Source organism: Nematolebias whitei, chromosome 19 (assembly GCF_014905685.2).
Source record: "Nematolebias whitei isolate Nwh7 chromosome 19, NemWhi1, whole genome shotgun sequence".
Lineage (NCBI taxonomy): Eukaryota > Metazoa > Chordata > Actinopteri > Cyprinodontiformes > Rivulidae > Nematolebias > Nematolebias whitei.
In genome coordinates this window covers 28469205-28489812 of record NC_056516.1, presented here as the reverse complement: position 1 = coordinate 28489812, position 20608 = coordinate 28469205, and the positions used below count along the sequence as shown (strand labels likewise).

Genomic DNA, 20608 nt, shown 5'->3' with positions numbered 1-20608 from the left:
CACACACACACACACACACACACACACACACACACACGCACACACACACACACACACACACACACACACACACACACACACACACACTCACAGGCTTTTTTAGCGTTTCTTCTTGTGCCAGAACAGATTATCTGTCACACCAAGAAGGAATCAAGGCAAGCTCAGGCTCTCTTCCTCCACCATCCCCGTTCATATTTTATTTTTATCTCCTCACCTTTCTTTTTTTTTTACATTCAAGAAAGACGAGTGTATTTCACAGTAAGTACCAACGAGCGACCATGCAAGGTCCTCAGTAGTGGTGTACATGTGCGTTGTTGGCTTGCTCTTGATTACACAACAAGCTGCGTTATAATTTATTGCAGAGGACTACAGACATAAAAACACAAGACATCAGCTACATGAAGCAAAGAAAATCAACATGATGGGCAAAGTGGTAAAGCTGGAGAGCAAGCAGTCAACAGAAGACTGACAAACAACATAACTAAAATAAAAATGACATTTTTATCAGCTTTACAAAGAACTAAAAGTTGGTTATACACATTTCTTGTAAACCCAAGCTGACCTTAACCATCATCAAACATGAAGGAAAACATTTTTCACGGTGCAATTATTCAAACAATTCCCACCTAAAAGGGCATCTGATTGTTGAAACAATTAAAAGGTTTTATTTTTAAAATTACCTATTATTTTATGACTTCACACACCATTTAGTATGTTTGAGTAGAAGCACGAGTTTGATAAGATTAGATTATACTTTCATTCCTAACCACAGCTAAAACAATCCCAACTCTTCTTTACTCGTGTTTGGGAGGTTCGTTTCATGAGAACTAAGCTCCGCATCTATAAACTCAAAAGTGTAACTGAATGAGCCAGAAAGCAGCTCTAAGTGTCAAAACCTCAACAACAGAAGGTCAAAATACAGCAAGGAATTCATCAACACAATCAAAATTACATTGAACAAATAGAGGAGAAAAACAGGGGTTTAGCATGTTCCCTAAAATTGCTTCAACATGCACTAAAGACTAGAGTCTACCACTTCTGCCCCAAACTTTTAACCCAAATATAATAAAAACTACTTTAAACATTTTAGTTACAAATTCCTCCACGCTACATCAGCATAAACTGGAGAAGTTCTGGTTAAATAGTTTCCTAAAACAGTTTATTTAAAAGAAAAATAATTGAAAAGGATAAAGCAAGAAGAGAATGAATGTAAAACCAACAGTCTGTAATAGACTATAGAATTTATTCTTGTTTTTTTATATTTAATAGATGAAATCATAAAAAGTTAAACATAATCAATACCAAAAGTAAGATGGCCGTCTTTACCTGCTGCATATAACCGGTAACATATTGTCTGTGTGCATGCTCCTATAAGAATTTTGCCACCCGACTCCTAAACACCCATCATTACTCGCATCCTAACACAAACTGAGATGTGTCACACCAACGAGGTACACGCATGAGCAAACGGAAAATAACACAACACTGTCCAAAACGGAGCCAAATATAGACGACAAGGTTGAAAACATCACGATCAAGTTCACATAAAGAGGTACAAGAGACCAGTGCCGCTCTGTTGTTGAACAGGGTCGACTCGTTTCCCTTCAGACTCTCCCTGCTGTGTACATGTGCAGCTCATTGTGTAGCTTACAAAAGATTTTTCTACTACTATTCTGTTTACGTTTCCAAAACACGAGGAAAACTGAGGAACGTGCAACTAAAATCGGGGTGAAACAAACGGCATCTAAACTCTGGTGCTGAAACTGAGAGGTGATCGTTTATGGGAAAAAAAACAAACAAAAAAAAACATTTGTATTCAATTTGATACCAAAACAGCTGTAACAATCAAAAACATAAATTGTTGGTTACTTCGTGTTCGACGTAAAAAAAAAAAAAAAATGTTTTAGCTAATAGGGTTAACCGGCTGCAGATTCCAAATCTGAGGCCATGGGGTGGCTGAGCGGTTAGAGCAGTTGTCCTTCATTGCAAGAGTTGGGGGTTCAATTCCACCAGCAGTCACATGCCAAAGTGTCCCTGGGCAAGACACTGAACCCTTCATTGACTCTGATGTGTGTCCCATTGGTGTATGAATGTGAAAGTACTGATTATTCTTTGTATAGATATAGTTGAATGGGTAAATGAGAGCACAGATTGTAGTGTAAGGCTTTTTGAGTATCTAAATAAGATAGAAAGATGCTATATAAGTACAGTCCATTTACCATAGTCCTCAGTCGGAAAAGGGTGGATTGCTCTCTTCAGGTCGAGGGGGAGATTCTGCCCCAAGTGGAATAGTTCAAGTTTTGTACACAAGTCAGGGAAGAAAGGAGCGTGAGATTGACAGACGGATTGGTGCAGCATATGCAGTATTACGGACTCCGTGCCGGTCCATTGTGGTGAAGAGGAAGCTGAGCTGTAAGGCAAAGCTCTCTGTTTACCAGTCAGTCAGACTATGTTCCTACCCTCACCTATGGTCACGAGCTCTGGGTAGTGACAGAAAGAACGAGATCGCGGATACAGGCGGTTGAAATGTTGTCTCCACACCTGGATTCTCCCTTACAGAGTCCAAGTGAGAAATTAGGTGAGAAATTCAGTTATCCAGGAGAGACTGAGTAGAACCACTGCTTTTCCACATCGAAAGCAGCCAGTTGAGGTGGTTCGGGCTTCTGGTAAGGATGCTTCCTGGGCAACTCTCTAGGGTGGTACTTTGGGCATGTCCAAATGGGAGAAAACCCCAGGGAAGACCCAGGACATGCTGGAGGGTCTCTCAGTTGGTCTGGGAACACTTTGGGATCCTCCCAGAAGAGCTGGAGTAGGTGGCTGTGGAAAGAGATGTCTGGGCCTCCCTGCTCAAGCTGCTGTCCCACGACCCAACCTCGGAATAAACAGAAGACGATGGATGGATGGATGGATATCAATATGCAGGCTGAATATTCAGGAGGAGAAGTAGGAAAAGCCTAAATGCTAAATGCGCTTTATGTTGAGGTCAGTCAGGCTTCCCTTTAACGTCTCCAGCTTGTCCAAAATGCTGTAGCTTGGCTACTGACAGGAACTCGTAGGTTTGAGCATATTTCACCAGTTTTGTCCTCCCTTCACCGGCTCCCTATGGGTGTCAGAATTGATTTTAAGAGTCTCCTGTTGACATTTAAGTGCATTAATGGCCTTGCAACCTCATATCTCTCTGACCTACTGCAACCTTATGTTCCGTCTTGGGCGCTGAGATCATCTGACCAGCTGCTTTTGGTTGTACCAATAACCAGGTTGAGGCTCAGAGGAGATCGGGCTTTTTCAGTCATGGGTCCTAAACTCTAGAACACATCAGTCCTTGCTTTTAAACCTCTCTTAAAAACACGCCTGCATCACTGACGTTTAACGCAGTGTGATCTGATTTATTATCCCATTGTTTCTCAGTGTGTTTGGGTTTATGTTTTATTTTTATTGCTTTTAATTATATCTTGTTATTTTTTAGTTGATCCTGGGATCTTATTGTTAAGCACTTTGGTAACAGTTGCTGTTTTAAATGCGCTTTATAAATAAATTTGACTTGACCAAGGGATAAGTGGCCAAATACATCATTTAAACTTCAGTACTTTAAGTATAATCTAGACATCTAGACCTTTTTGTGCCTTTCTCTGTGTTTTACAGAGAGATGTTCGTGGAATTACAGAAATAATTTACCCTTAACAGACCATCTTGTGCTCTCAGTCACACGCATTAACACACAAACATCAAAAACACACACACACACACACACAAAGGACAGCCTGATGTATCTGCACTCCCCCGAATATACAAAAAATGTGCCCATAACTCAGACGGCATGCACACACTTTAAAGGCTCCGACGGAGTTGATGAGAATTCAAAGGAAAGCAAACGGATTCCCAGCGTTGGGAGCGCGGGAGGTGTGCGAGTATGTGTGAGCGCAGGAGAGGGGCACATGTGTATCAACGTGCACCAGTGTCAATGACAAATCCCCTTCTCATAACACAAGGCTTATATCACTATATTGGCTGTGAATATGATGTAACATTCAGTTCTGTTAACAAACACACACACACATCAAAACACTAACTTGACTTTAATGGACACTATTAAGTTGGGATAAAATATCATCTTAAGCTGAAAGCTGCCTTTATAAAATAATTTATTAAAATCTCTAAACTTTTACATCATCATGTCCAACCAGTGTCTCTGGGTCAGTCGAGGACAGTCTTGTTGTATTTTGATGGATAAAAAGCAGTGAGGGATATGTCCAATGAAAAGCAGCAGAGCTGCTCCAACATTTCTCAAACTGCAAAGACTTCCAGGTGATGCTGACCTCATAAAATCCAAAACAGTCTCTGCTTTTCTTTGAGTAGAACCCTGTGAATTAACTCTTCCTTCCAAATGTTATGATGCAATAGTACATGCTGCAGTCTGAATCCACCCTCTGATGCTTTTTTTGTCCAGTTTTTCCCATCACTACTTTAATATTTTGTTAAAGCAAAATCTGAGAAGAGTGTAATCTCTCAAGTTGGGTAAATAAAAATCGAATGTAGCAACACTGTTTGTTTTCTTTATTTTGCATAATTCAAATTACTGCAAGACTTTTATAAATAACATCAGTAAATGATCATTGAAAACATTTGAATTTGCCAATGTTGAGTTTGCCAATTTGCCAAATATCTCCAGATGAGGTCTGGGAAATTTCAGTTTTAGTTAAATTCAACAAAGATTAGCAATCCGGGTTTCTGTTTCCACTGCTAAAAAAACCCCATCTCCACAGAAATAAAAGATCTCTTAAATTAATCTAAACTATTGTTTTCTTTTGGAATGCAGGTCTGATACTAAGGGGGCCCTTAGCAAGATTTATACACTGCTCAGTTCATATCACAAGTCCAGTTTGGACTCCCTTAAACTGAAATGGGAAACGGACTTGGAGGAATCCATATCAAACTCAATCTGGAGAAAGATCATTAAGTACATTTACACATCTTCAATTTGCCTGAGACATGCTGTAATTCAATTCAAGGTGGTGCACTGGCTGCACTGGTCCAAAGACAAGTTGTCCAAGATCAAAGCCCACCTGGACCCTGCATATGTGCATTGGATAAGGGAAGTGATGTATCATATTTATCTAGAAAAAATAATACATTACCCTAAAGGGGCCTGTCAAAAGATTTTGGGACACTTGGCAGCCTTTTGTGTTGTACGTGGAAAGCATGCCAATGCCTGGTTAATTCATTTGTGTGTGTGAGACTGATCCGGTGTGGGCGGGAAGGGGTGGTTTTTTTTTTTTTTTTAAAGTTCAAAAAACTGAAGAAAAAAAAAAATCAATAAAAACAATGATTTAAAAAAAACTTTTCTTTAAAATCTGCTTCAGTATTCTTGCTTTGTGTCTTTGTGTCAATTTTTATACTTTATCTAACATTTTACTTGTGTTCTGCAGTTTTTTAGCTGTCAGTTACCATTCTGCCACTTTTAGCTTCAGATAGCATTTTACTGTATTTTGCTTTTCACTTTTGTATCGCTACTTTTTGTTTTATCCATCGTTTTGCCATACCACTATTCTATGGGGAGTGGTGGCACAGATGTTAGAGAAGGTGGGCCTGTGATCAGAAGGTCACGGTTCAACTCCCCGTACCAACAACATCAAAAAATGTGGGTGGGAAAGGTGAAACACCCACATCTGCCTCCACCCTTATTTGCCCCACTCTGGGCCCTTGAGCAAGGCCCTTAACCCCCACCATCTGCTCCCCCCGGCACCCTAGATGGCAGCTCTCTGCTCCACACAGAGGGCTGAGGTAGCTCGGTGGTCTATGGTTGCATTAGGAAGGGCATGAGGCGTAAAAACAAATGCCAAGTCTTCGTGCACGTTAGCTTGCTGTGGCATCCCTTGAAGAAGGGAGCAGCCGAAAGAAGGAGAAAAAAAAAGTACCTCTATTCTGTTTTTAGCTGCTGTTTTGCTACTTTTGGGCTTTTACATACTCCAGTCAGATATCATCAACAGCTGGCTTATTTTAAGTCTTCTGCTGCTTTTAGCCTCCGTCAGCTGAACCCCAGGGTTCGACTCAGGTCTGCAGTTTTCCATTCACCCTCATAGCTGGCAATAACCAATTTAAAGAAGAAAATTTTGAGAAGATAAATCTCTTTTTTTTTTCCCCCCAAACCAAACTGGATTTATAATCTTGATCTCAAATCTGTTCCACCCTCGATTGTTGTCCTCCATTCTGATCAGTCTGCTGAGTTTCTGGTTTACAAGTTGGGGGTAGAAACCATCACAATCACCGACCCATCCATACATTCATGTTCAGATCGTTGTCACAACTAATTTACCAAACGTTTCGGTCACATGTTTGAAGGTGTGAAAAGCTGGAAAATCCCCAAAGGAGCCGTGTTCCTGCTTTGTTTAAAGTTGGGTCTTTTCACAATAAAACTCGTACTTTCAACTTTTAAAAGCCGACTTTCATTTCCAGTTTGACACAAGACCAATTTCTGAACATCACATTATTTGTTTTTAACACTTTGTTGGAAAATGGGTTCATTTTAGTTGATCAATAAGACATAAAATTCAATAAACGCACAGTAAACAGTAACCGAACATCAGCAAAACTGGAGTAGAGCACGCAGCTGGCAACAGCTTGGTCATCCTAATGATTATTTTTAGACCACATAACTAATAGCCTGGCTAGTTAGCACTCTGGTTGGCCTACTTACACAGCCAGACTACATGCACAACACAGACAGCACGCCAACCCAGAGGCTTCTAGTTACGATTTTGGCTAGTTATCTACCGTTGGCTCTCTAAAGGAATACTTCCATGAGGCGCTGCAGGTTTCAGATAACAGTCTGTAAAGTGCACTGAAAGGTCCTCGGAGGTAAAAGCTACACAGAAAAACATGATTTGTAACATTGGCATCGGCTTGTAGCAACAACACACAAACACACAGCTATTTTAATCCCCAAGGCCTTTTCATCTAGACGGCAGAGTGGTGTCCCGTATCGCACAAAATTAGCATACCTTTATGTAATCCTCTGACACATAAACTTTCATTTCCCAACTTGCAGGCTAACAAATGACAATCACAGACGCCTGGTGTAAATGTTACAACTCCTGCATGTCTGGACGTTTGAAACGGGGCTCAGGGTTTGACAGCAGCCTTGATCTACCTCTGCCCTGCAGTCACGCTCCTCCTGTGTACAACCTGACCACAAACACACACATCTTAATGTACTGTTCTGCACCCTCAACATCACATTACTCCACCTGCATCCTGTCTTTCTGGCCCGTGTGTGTTAGTGCATGGCTGACCTCCCCCACTTCTCTAAGGGTTTTACGCACAGGAGATCAGCGAGTCAGGAAAGCACAATGCAACGTGCAAAAAGGCAACACAGATCAACTCCGACGCGACCCAGAACTCGTCAGACTGAACCGTTGCCTCTTCCTGGTGTTATTAACCAAAACAAAAGCCTCGGTGAAAATGTGCATCAGCTCAACCGCAGCAGCCTGCAGAAAAGGAGCTCTATGTTTTTGTAGCCAACATTATTGTTTCACAACAGTGCATTTTGGCTATGAGTCAAAAGGAATGATAAGTGCATGTACAGGACTGTTCAGGACACAAACGACGTGTTTCTAACCCTGCCCACACATCTAATGGAATATTCCACTGTACAACACACACACACACACACACACACTTCTACTTGTTCTCACCCACATGCTTGACACTGATAAAAAGCTAAATGAAAACACCAAACTGTTTGACCTGCATGTTTTCGTACCGACACATTTAGTTGCTGACAGCAGAACCAGCATTTTGATGATAAAACAAGTCATAATTTTTGCTACATTCTTATGTTTGGCTACTTTTAGTTTTAATAACGTAGCTTCTGCTTCTTCAGCAAATTTATACAAAGTCATTCAACAAGCATTCACGTTACGTTATCACAAAATGAAGTGTTCTAGTTCGGACTGGATTTGTTGGCGAACGAGCAGTCTGGGCCGGGCAGAGGCCAAAGTGGAACGTTGCTGCTTTAAAATAAATTTAAACAATCTTGATGGGCGTTGAAGTGAATCTTATTTTATAAAGTTTTACACCTGACACCTTACTCTGGCAAAAATATTACGATGTTCTCAAGGGTATTCACCTAGACTGCACTGGATGTGCTACAGCTAGCTGCTGATGCCACAACTTGTGCATTAGTTGTGAACCACAATTGTAAATGCATGTATACATGTGGGCAACACGGTGGCACAGCTGGTAGAGCTGCTGCCTCTCAGCGAGCAGGTTACCCTGCTTCAAATCCCATATGTAAACAATGATGTAATTGAAAAGGTTTATAAAAAATAATTTGCATGAAATGTTTGGAAATTATGAAAATATTGTCTTAGGATGACAAGAACCCATTTCAAACAAGCTATCTGCTCATTAATTATACCTTCTCTAAACTTAGTTTGCCCAAAGAGCCATCCACAACAAGTAAGACATTGTTTATCTTTTCACCGATTCCCTCGAACCTCTTGTCCGATGTCTTTTAAACACAGAACTCGGTGTAACATGTAAAAAGTTACTGTGAACATTATTTATCGAAAACTAACAGAATAAACTCTTGTCCCGATATAAAGATTTTTTTTTTTTAAACCGATGTACCAAGAAAAAGGCAAAGTGTTTAAAAACAATTTACTGATGTGTGAAGGTTTCTCCAACACAAAGACCAAATAGTCAAAATGAGATGGTCTAAAGTTGCAACGTACTCCTGAAGTTTTATCTGTGCAGGGACGGATGCAATCAGTTTAGCACCACCTGGATACCTGTGAATCATTTTCAGGCCTCCTTTTATCAAAACTTAATTAAAAAAATAAAATAAAATTCAGACTTTTTATTTTATTTGTGGGGCCAAGATAAACCATCCTAACTAAATAAAAAGTAACAAGTGTCCATAAGAAAAAGACACTTTAAAAAAAAGGAGACTTGTTTATTTTTTGTCACAAAAATACTCTGCAACAGACCGACCCAGAGTGTGCCCGTTACTCTGAGTGCAGTATTACTCGCTGCGTTAATGACATTACTGGCACACAGCCACTTCTTTTCTCTCCTCGTTTTCCCAAGACAGCAGACAGCCTCTCTGTGAGCAGCGCCATTCAGACGGTGTCATCTGTAGAAGCTCTGTTCACATCCACACAATCATGCCACTGTTGAGCAGCGAATACATACATGAGCATTTTAATAAAGAAAAATCCAGTATTTATCAGTGGCAGAGTCACAAAATGTGCTTTTCATAGTTTTCTGTAATGCTAATGAACATTTTTGGTGATATGAAGGCAACATTTTAAACTCTGGGCAGAAAATGTGGCATTAGCAGTTTTAAAAAAAAAAAATTATTATGAATGCTTGACAAGGTAATTTTTAAGCTGACTGATGAGCTTTTATATAATTGGCAACATCAAAAGGTGAAGAAATTAAGAGAATCAAGATGCTCAATGCAGCGCCACACGCAAACTTATCTAATATCTTGCAGAGCATGCTCCAGCAGTTTAAGGTAAACTTCAGTTGCGACACAGCAAACGCTGCAGAGATAAGTGTTTAAAAGTGAGGGCGTGGTGTTTGCTGCAACAAAAACATTTAAAAAAAAAACTGAAGGGAGCTGAGATGCACTGCATCAAAGCAGACTTTACCAGTCGCTCCTGGCCTCTTGTCAGATTTCTGCTGATTTAATTGAGAATTTTGGCTTAATTTTGTTATCAGATGATTATCTGCTTAGAAAGAGTCTAAAAAAAAATGCAACTGAAAACGACCCAAAAAAAGCAAAGATAAACGGACTTTGGGGAGTAAAAATAAACTTGATTTGTTCGTAGAGTCGATGCTTTAAAGCACAAGATATCTCACAGAGTATTTCACCTTGGACTGCACAGCCCAAATGTACCTGTGGCCAGGGCACAAAACATAATTTAAATTACCACATTTTTTGGACTATAAGGCACACTTAAAATCCTGTTATTTTCTCAAAAATCAACAGTGAGCCTTATGTATCAATTCTGGTTGGGCTTACTGACCTTTAACAGATTTTATGTGGTGCACGGCACTTAAAAATGTTTTGTATTTTATGTGTTACATCTGAACAATACTGAGAGTTATTGTGAATGAGTTGAATAAAGTTTGACTGTTTGCTTAATGCACCTTATAATGAAATGTATGAAAACAGACCCGTTCATTGATATTGCGCCTTGTAGTCTGAAAAGTACGGTAAATTAAATAAAATTTAAAAACACCTAAGTTGCTGGTTGTATTTGATACTACGGTGATCTCACTGTGTTTTGTTCTGGAAGGAAACAACATTCCTCCGAAGTAATTTTAATCCAATTTCTAAAGACTACAAAAAGTTCTCTCAGATCATCTCATCGTTTCAGTAAATATGATTATTGAACACAGACGGGGAGAGAAATTTCTCATTTTTGATATTATTCAAATCTGTTGACATCTATTTTAAGCTCATTTAATTTTACATTTTATTTTCTATATTTGAGCTTCTGGATGGAAGGTGAAACGTTTCAGCAAAAAAAGAAACTCTCCAGATGACCTGACTGAAAATTGTTGGATTGTATACCTGGATTATTGAGCATGGACTTTTTTGATTTTGAACCAGTTTGACAGGACTGTCGACGAGGAAGAGGGCCGACACAAGAGGAGGGGGCGTGCCAAAGACACCATCTTAGCACCAACATAACTGGTTTGTTCCACTTTGGAGTAAGCCGTTCTGGGGGAAGAATCAGTTGTGTCGTGTGTTTCCTTGACTGATGAAGCCTTCTGGATGGAAGGTGAAACCACAAAAAAAACCTGTCCAGATGACCTGACTGAAAATTGTTGGATTGTATACCTGGATTATTAAGCATGGACTATTTTGGCTATATTTGAGCTTCTTTAAAGTTCCTCTAATAATCAAAACGTTTTTGTCTGAAGCAGTAAAACTCTCTCTAAAGTACAAAGACCATTCACAGTTTGCAGCTTTAATGCCTTTTTCCAAACACTTGCATCAGCAGATGACATGTTTTAGCTCTCATTAAGCTGTAGACTCATGTCTTTTGATAACATTTAAGACACAAAGCACCTTTGGTTTGACAAAAATCAACCATCGTCCACAGTTAAACACAGGATGGTGATGGTGCGTCTCAACGAGTCGCCTTGTCATTAAACACTTAAAAACTCTCTTTTTTTTTTACTTTTATTCTAGATATTGTTGTTTTAGGCTACAGAACACTTTTGGTTAGGTTGAGAAAAAGGTTGTAGTTCAAGTAGTTTCACCTTAAAGAAAACAACAAAAATTAGCATTTATTTGTTTGATTGTATAAGAAGTGTTCATATCATTCATCTCTATGGTAATTAAATGGTAATTAAGGGAACACAGTATTTAAAGGGTACATAAACCTGCAGTCATTCCTGCTGTACTGTACGACATCTATAACCCATTACCACCATTTAATAAAATGCAAAGTTAAGGATTTGTGCAACTGTGTGATTTTTTATGAGTTTCTGTTCTTCCAAGCTGTCACTTCAGGAACTTTTCCCTCATGCAGGCTTTAAAGGAAAGCTTGAAATCTCATTTTTAGCACTTATCAGTAAAAACTTAATTTACTGTAGAAGATCTACCGTATTTTTTCAACGATAAGGCGCACCGGATTATAAGGAGCATTAAGCAAAACAAAACAGTCAGATAAGTCAAACTTTATTCAACTCATTCACAATAACTCTCAACATTGTTCAGATGTTCCACATAAAATTGGTTCGAGGTCAGTAAGCACAACCAGAATTGATACACAAGGCTCACTGTCGATTTTTGAGAAAATTAAAGGATTTTAAGTGCGCCTTATAGTCTGAAAAATATGGTAAGTGATACAATCAGAAACACCCAAGTTGCTATTCAAAAAGACCTTCTGGTGCCACTGATTTAATTATTTCAATCATTTTCTGAGCGAATAATGAACTTGAAAACTTGTTTTTCAGACAAATAAAGGTAAAGTAAAACATAAAAGGTAGACAAGTATAATCAGCTTTGTTATTAGAACGTGTTTGAAAGATCTAATAAAAGGGGTTAAAGGGTAATAAAGGGGTTACTGAGGGCCCGTCTGTGAGTGAGAAGACAAACTTAAGCACATGAACTGGTTCACTTTTCTTTCCCAGCTTCTCTGCACACAAAAACTACACAAAAAAACTACACACAAGTAGTGGGTGGGTTTTGTACACACAAGATCAGAGCTCAGGACACAGTCTGTGTTTGTTGGACGAAGAAAAAGGCAAAGATGTCCTAAAAGTAAGGAAATTAACATTATTGCTTCCACCTAAATCAGATAACTGCATTCAAGTTTAATCACTTTGAAATTCTGCAAAAATATAAAATATATACACAAAAGGCAAAAAACATGATAGAGGTGATTGTTTTCAGTTCACAGTCACTGACGCAAAAAATAATGACCACCACAGTGAGAAATTCTGAGATAAATATTGTAAACGTAAGTTAAGCTTTGCACAGACACGCTTAAAAGTTCCTGTTATGATGCCTCAACATCATATGGGGGGAAAAAAAAACAGCACTTAATTTAAATTTACCTGCTCTTACTGAAAACTGTTATTAAGCTCAAACTGAGTCAAAGTTGAGACCAGATTAAAATTTAGCAAATTTACAGCAACTGATGTGGCTATTCTGCTGGGTTTTTTGCTTATTCTCTGAAATTATGGTTTTATTCTATATTTTCTAAAAGCTCGTCTTCGGCCATGTTGAATCAGCATCCAATAAACAAAATCCGTTTGCAGCAGGACTTCTGTTTTTTTTTTTTTAAAGGAATCTGTGAGCAGAGTCAGCTTTCAGTAGAACCCAGTTCTTTCACGCGATTCAAAGCGGGTGTGCTGATCCGCTCTGCTGCGTTCAACATCCTCCCCAGAACAAAAATCAGTGTGAAATCTAAAGTTTACCTGGTTTTGACAAGTTTGTTTGTGCTTCTGAGACACAATTCAACACCCAAACAGACGTTAGTGAATTCAAGAACGTAGAACATGGTTTGTTCTTAAATGTCTGGGTGTAATAATACGAGCAGGTGCATCTCAGAGGATCCAGTTTTCGTCAGTCACTTCAGAAAGGGAAACGCTACAGATTCATAGAGTGAAATATCAAGCCTTTATTTTTGTAATTTGATGCCGAATTTGGTTGTTAATTATTTGTAAGCCATAATAATGAAAAAATAAAATTAAATATTTCACTTTATGTATAATGAATTAAAAAAAGTCAGTTAATAACATTTGGAACCAGCAGATTTTTAAACATGAAATCTGATAAATGCACGTCTATTTGGGGTGGGGGTGGGGGTGGGGGGGTGACTCGAGAGTACAGTAAGTACCTCATTGGTCAAGGTAACTTCTGGTCACATGGCAACAGAGTGGGGATTATGATTATTTACTGGTAGTAGCGAAATTGGAACCATGAGCGAGAGGTAGCTTTCATGAGTGTCATTCCCCGATCTGTTACCGAATCCGATCATTTGCGCATGCGCTAAAAGGAATATTTCCGGGTCGCATGGAGTGACGTTGAATATGATAGATTAAGGAAAATGTACTAGCATAATTTTATTTATGAATAAGAACTGTCTTAATTTACTTATTGAAGCACGTGCCCTATCTCTGCCGATTTTCATGTTGCTACTCGTGTTTCCGTTAAAATAACCGACATATTTGCGTCATGGTTAAAATGATATTCAGCTTCACCACTGAGCGGCGCCGTTTCACCATGGAAATAATTCATTCTGTATCTTGCAGGGTTTGTCCTCATTTAGCACAGACTGGGTCAGGTCTAATGCGTCACATATTAACCAATGATTTGTAACGGAAATACGAGTGGCGTAAATTAGCTACATGAAGATCGGTGAAGATACAGCACGTACTTTTCTAAGTAAATTAAGACGTTTTTTAATTCATAAACAACGACGATCCGTCCGACTCGCAAGTACACTACGGATCGTGCTTCCGTAACAGATCGGGGAATGACGGTACCTGTGGCATTCACTCTGTCTGCCCCCAAGTGGAGAGGGTGTTGGGCAGATATGAGCGCCAAGTTGTGTCAAAGGAAAATGTTATTCAGAGGCAGGAAGCTTTGCAGCCTGTCAAAATAAAATATTAAAATAAAATATAATAAAAGAGGAGGGGAGTGGTGGCGCAGAGGTTAGAGAAGGTGGGCCTGTGATCGGAAGATTGCCAATTTAACTCCTGGTACCGACGTCAAAAAAATGTGGGTGGGATAGGTGACGCATCCACACCTGCCTCCACCCTCATTTACCACACTCTAGGCCCTTGAGCAAGGCCCTCAACACCTACCATCTGCTCCCCCGGATGCCCCTGACAGCAGCTCTCTGCTCCACACAGAGGGCTGTGGTGGCTCGTGGTTACGTCAGGAAGGGCATCTGGTGTACAAATAATCACCAAGTCTTTATGCGACTTCGTTCGTTGTGGTGAACCCTGAAGAAGGGAGCAGTCGAAAGAAGATTTTATTTTTTAAAGTACATAAATTAGCCGCTCCTGTGTAAAAGCCATGGGGTCCATACAAAGCGTGAGAAAAAAGTAGCAACTTATACACTGGCAATTACGATAATATGAGTTTTACTTTTTGAAATGATTGACAAAAACACAAAAATAACTTTTTCACGACGTTCTAAATTTTTTAGATGCCTCAGTAAACATCTTTGTAATTACTGCTTGAACTGACAGGCAGACGATAAAAACAGTCTAGACTCGGTTCGTGGAAGTCAAAAGATGACGACACTTTGAACACGTGACTGATAAAAAGTCACTTTCTGTCTGATCAAATGCACAGTGGGCTGATCCTCACAGGGGGAATGTTTGTGACTACATTTGTTAGTCTGTAAGAACCTGATGCTGACACAGCAGCGGCCGACAGTCAGCAAAGCTCATCAGGAGGAAGTCGTCTGCTTTCACTTCAGCTGAACCAGTAAAAATACAAAAAACAAAACGGACACCTAAACTGCGTCGCAAAGAAACTCAAGAGTCTGACGAGAGATTTTAAAAAAGGGAAGAGGTGCTTGCAGCGTTAATGCGTTTGTTAGCAGAACCTGTCGGACGAACCCAAACCAAGGCCGTGATGTCACAGAGCGAAGCATGTGAAGCATTTCTGTTCTTCGTTTGAGGTTTAAACGCCGAACAGACTCAAAATAATGTGAAAGCAAGGTGATCGCTGAGCATTTACATGAATCTTTAGAACTTTTGTTACATTTACAGACCTACAAAAACAACTTAGTGCACAGTAGTGGCGATAAAATAAAAAGTAGAATACGCAGCTACTGCCCAAAACTGCAACATGACTTTTAAATTATTTACTCAAATCATCTTAATCTGTGTACTTGTATGTCCTTACGCTGCTGAACGTGCAGCTCATTCTTGTGAGATAACACGATATTTAAACAAAATTGTGGTTTAGGGGAGCGGAGCTGCAGAAGTTAAAGAAAGGAGGTCGCTGGTTTGAATCCCTGTGACTGTTGCATCAAAAAGTGGGTGGGAAAGGTGAAGCTCCCACACCTGCCTCCACCCTCACTTTGGTGCAAGAAACGTAAAGACGGAAACAAAACGTTAAAGCTGCTGCCACTGGCTCTTTAAGGTCACCATGGCAACTATACACCCGTGTCTTTTACTCCCTGGCTGCTAAGTTAATGAGAGACAGACACAAACACAGACTGGAAAGTAATCTCCAAACAAACATTTGCTGTGGGAAAATTTGAAGTGAGAACTTAAAAATTGTCGAAGCGTGAATGGCAGAAGACTCAGATGGTTACATAACGTGCACCATTTAAAAGCAAGAACTGTAAGTCCTACAGTGGTGAGATGCACGCTGGGTGAAAGACAACAAAAATCCCAACACAGGGCGGCTGTGGCTGAGTGGTTAGAGCAGTCGTCCTCCAACGCAAGAGTTGGGGGTTCGAATCCACCAGCAGTCACATGCTGAAGTGTCCCTGGGCAAGACACTGAACCCCTCATTGCCTCTGATGTGTGTCCCACCAGTGTATGAATGTGATCTAAAGCGCTGATTAGTCTCTTTAGAATGATTTGTTAAATTAACTTTGTATAGATCTAGTAAAGTGCTGTGTTAAAGGTTTTTTATCTTATCATTATGAATGGGTAAATGAGGGCACAGATTGTGGTGTAAAGTGCTTTGAGTATCTGGATAAGATAGAAAGGCGATATACAAGTACAGTCCATTTACCATTTTGATGTGTAATTTGCACAACAATAAGAGTTGTGGGAGAATAAAAAGTCTATTTGCAAATGATTTGACATTTTAGACAAGTCAAAAAGTTGGTGTGCAACCAACCCAATCCAATCAAACAACCAATCCAAGCCAACCAAACCAGCCCAACCAAACCCAATCAACCAATCCAACCTAAACCCACCAAACCAGTCAAACCCAACCAACCAAACCAACCAACCCAACCATCTATCCATTATCTTTACCCGCTTCTTCCTTTTCGGGTAACAGGTTTCACTAGTGTCCATATCCAGCAATCACTGTGTGAGAGGCGGGGGACACCCTGGACGGGTCACAAGTCCATCACAGGGACACATAGAGACAAACGAGACAAATAAACATTTACTCTCTCACTCACACCTAGGGTTTAGAGTTCAGAGTTACCAATCAGACTAACGTATGTTTTTGGTCTGTGGGAGGAAACGGGAGTACCCGGAGAAAACCCACGCATGCACGGAGAGAACATGCAAACTCCACCCAGAAAGGTCCTGGGCCAGTATTTGATCCGGCGACCTTCTCAATCTGAGACAACAGCTCTACCAGCTGCACCACCGTGCCACCATGACATCATCAACCATCACAGGGAAAGCCAGTAAAAATCATGAAACTGAAACGCAAGATATTAAACAGCTAATTCAGACACGTAAGGCCCAGCTTTCTGCGACCCTTCAATGAGGGCTGGGTTTTATCATCTGTTTAGACAAAAATCACACTGATCTCCAGTTAGTTTTTTCACCTCCCAGTTTATTGCTAATTTGATCTATGTTCTACCAAAACTTAAGCACATTACTTCCAATTGAGCCACACGTGTTTGCATATTATTTGAAAGTTTGCACCACAGGGCAAATTTGAAAAAAAAAACAAAAACAAAAACAGATCTTCCTTAGGCATTGTCATTAAATAAATGGTTTTATTGGCTTTTTGTGTGTTTAGGTGTAAAAAAAAAACATCCACGGGAGACTCACCAATAGACTCCGAAAGCTTCATAAATGTCGCTGAGACGTCGCTCTTTGGTCCAGGCTGTGATCTGAAGCTCTGCAGTTGTACCTGAGCATGAAAACACACAACATAGAGTTAACACCTCACACGTCAGCACACTGTGTACACACAAGCACTGTATCAGCTTATACACTAAATCAATCCAACAGGCATGCACAAAAAAATAAAATACACTGGCAGTTTTCAACAGACTGGAACTTTTACCAAACAATTTCCAAATTGAAAATGTCTGACAAATGCTTAGAGAACAAAAATAAATGGAAAGCATCCAAATGCACACAGCTTTTAAATGTCAAAAGCATCTTTAGTAATTTTCTAAACTGCTATTAGTAAGAAAACTAAGCATCTGATAGAAGTTATGATTATAAAAGTTTCAAAGTAGGTTTATATTAAGACACAATGTTAAATGAGAATGGTTTAAAAGAACTTTCAAGTGATATCAAGATTTTTGTCCTAAAAACAATAAGAAAATTCAAAATTGTGGTTTGATTAACATCTTGGATATCCATTTAATCATCTGAAAAGTTGTCATTGGTTTCAAAAATTGGAAACATTTCTATATATTTTTAGGAATTGTAGTAAAACTTTAGTGATTATTGTAACAATCAATCTAAAAAAAGTTAAATCTGGTCCTCTGGACATTAAAAAAAACAACAATGTAGATATGTTTCGTCTCTCATCCGAAAGACTTCCTCAGTCTGAGGTGCTGTATTCAGCTCAGTCTCTTAAATAGCACCTTCTCAGAGTGGATCAACCAGTTTGCTGCTGACAACCAAAACCAGCTGATCACATGCTCAAGAAGGACCATCAGCCTAACAATGGATCATTAGCACACTGATGGCTGTTTACTACTCACAGGGGGTTGAGTGATACTAGCAATCACAGCATTGTAAGAGGGGGACAGTTGAACCCGGAGGCCTCCGCCCCTGTTTAACGATGGACGATTTCTCTTCACAAAGATGGCCTCCTTTACTCCTCTCTCAAACCATCGTTCCTCTCTGTCCAGGATGTGAACATCTTCATCCTTGAAAGAGTGACCGCTGGTCTGGAGATGAGTGTAGACCGCAGAGTCCTGGCCTGATGATGTTGATCTTCTGTGCTGGGCCATCCTTTTGGCCAGTGGCTGTTTAGTTTCCCCGATGTAAGACTGATCACAGCCCTCCTGACACTGAACAGCATACACAATATTACTCTGTTTGTGCCGGGGGACTGGATCTTTGGGATGAACCAGTCAATATCAGAACAGGACAGAACAGAACAATCAATATCTTTTTTTTTTTTTTTTTAAACTAGTTACCGGTATACAGTTTTACTCCTCCCAAAGATTGAGATTGCTACTGCAAAAAATTTAAAAAAAGGAAAAAAAAGTACACTGTCATCATCATTTAACATTTTTAATGGTAAAAAATAAAGTCCATACTGACCAGTTAAAACCGATTAAAGGCAGTTGAAAACAAAAAGTAACAGTCTTTAGGGTTATTTATTGGAACAGCCTTTTTGCGTCTTCAGACAAACCATGCAGCTTTTGTTGAAGCAGAAACACAAAATTATATTTGTGAGCCAAACAGAATCCCATTATTCCACCAAGAAAATGGGATTTTTTTTTAGGGGATGGCCCCAGTCAACAAATAAATATGCACTTATATTCCTCTTTCAGTTGTAAGTGACAGAGGCAGATTTTAACACAAACATGCTTATTATCCATATTTTAACTTCCTTTATCCTCTGGTGTGCTATTCTAATTAGTGTAGTTCTCCTTCCTGGTTAAATACAAGAAACATATCAGGTGTGAAATAAATATAAAATGCATGCACAAACTCCAAACTACTGTTCTCCTTGTTTTAAAATCCTCCCTGACTCGTTTTTATATACATTTATTTAAAAAAAATCCCTAATTACATGAAAACCCTGCAGCTTCTGTCCTTTATGTTTAAACACAGGCCTACAGACAGAAAGTACAGTAACCATCTCCTCTTCCTCCTCTCTGCAGCAGCAACCTGAGATGCTGCGTGTGCGTGCGCGCGCACCCGGCTATCGGGAGTCAAATGTTTAAAATCCCCCCACACACCTCCGTCGAGGCAGCTGGTTGTCTTTTCCCCGGACACCGTGCTCACCTCGCCGGGTCGTGTCAGCCCCTGGCTCCGTGTCTGCGTCCTCTGAGGGCTCGAACTGTCGCTCCGCTCCGCTGCAGCTTTGTTTTTGTTGCTTACGGCTCTCGACTGAAGCCAGGGCTTTAAATACGCCTTTCACGAATATCTGTCGGAAGAGGAGACGTAGCGGCTGGCTTCCGTCAACGTCACGTCTCATTTGCATAAATGGGCGGGGCTTATAGGGTGATTTATTTAAAGGCGCATGACAAAAAAAAAAAAAAAAAAATTGCACCAAAAGTAAGGTTGTGTTAGGATGATTATTCATTTGTTGTAACAATGTTTCTTGGAAATGAGTCTTACACGGTAGGAAAGGTTATTATATATGTATATATATATATATACATATATATATATATATATATATATAAAGCCAGTTTGTTAACTCTTGACAGGGCCGGCCCAAGGCATAAGCAAAAAAGGGGCTGCTTAGGGCCCCAGGTCACTAAGGGGACCCCTAAGTAGATTTTTTTTTTTTTAGTAATGATTTCTATATGATTCTATTACACACAATTTCATTATAAAGTTGTAATTTTTTTTTAACAACTATATATATATATTTGGGGAAAACGATACAAAATGAGCTGATATAACCTGTGTGTAAGTGATAAAATTGTGTTAAAACAGTTGTGTGTGTCAATATTACTTTAACAGCCAAATCAAATTAGTTTTCATGTTTATAATGCCAAAATACTCAAACATAAAATATCACATTTTTAGAAATAGTCATCAAATGCAGAGAACCTTATATTTTACCAGTTTGCTAATAGGTCTTGGTAGTTTTATCAATACATTCTGCCATGTCCGGCCTTTTGAGGACATTCATGAGCTTGATGTGGCCCAAAATGAAAATTAGTTTGACACTCGTGCACTAGATAGTATAATGCAAACAGGGCTGTCAGAGTTGCAATGACTTTATGTTAGGTGGGTGAATGATCTGATCATCTGACTGTTGAGTGCGGTGATCCTCATTATTAGCAGAAACAGAGGGCCCCAAACCAAATTTCTCTTATGACCCCATGGAGGCTTGAGCCGGCACTTCCTTTTGATGCCACATTTGTTGGGAAAATGCATTTGTGGGTTGTACCAATGTAAAATCTAACCTGTCACACAACCTGCATTGTATATGTTAATTATGTGCAATATATATATATATATATATATATATATATATATATATATATATATA

General features: G+C 39.5%; 1 long non-coding RNA gene across 1 annotated transcript in view; it reads right to left on the bottom strand.

Annotated features, from left to right (window-relative positions):
- LOC119425399 overlaps nt 1–19534 on the bottom strand; it is a 29744-nt gene extending 10210 nt beyond the window's left edge. The window contains exons 1-2 of the long non-coding RNA XR_005187564.1: nt 19387–19534; nt 17239–17320 (exon numbers count right to left, since the gene is read on the bottom strand). This is a non-coding gene — a long non-coding RNA (uncharacterized LOC119425399). The remainder of the gene's footprint in view (nt 1–17238; nt 17321–19386) is intronic.
- Between the last annotated feature and the right edge of the window lie 1074 nt (nt 19535–20608).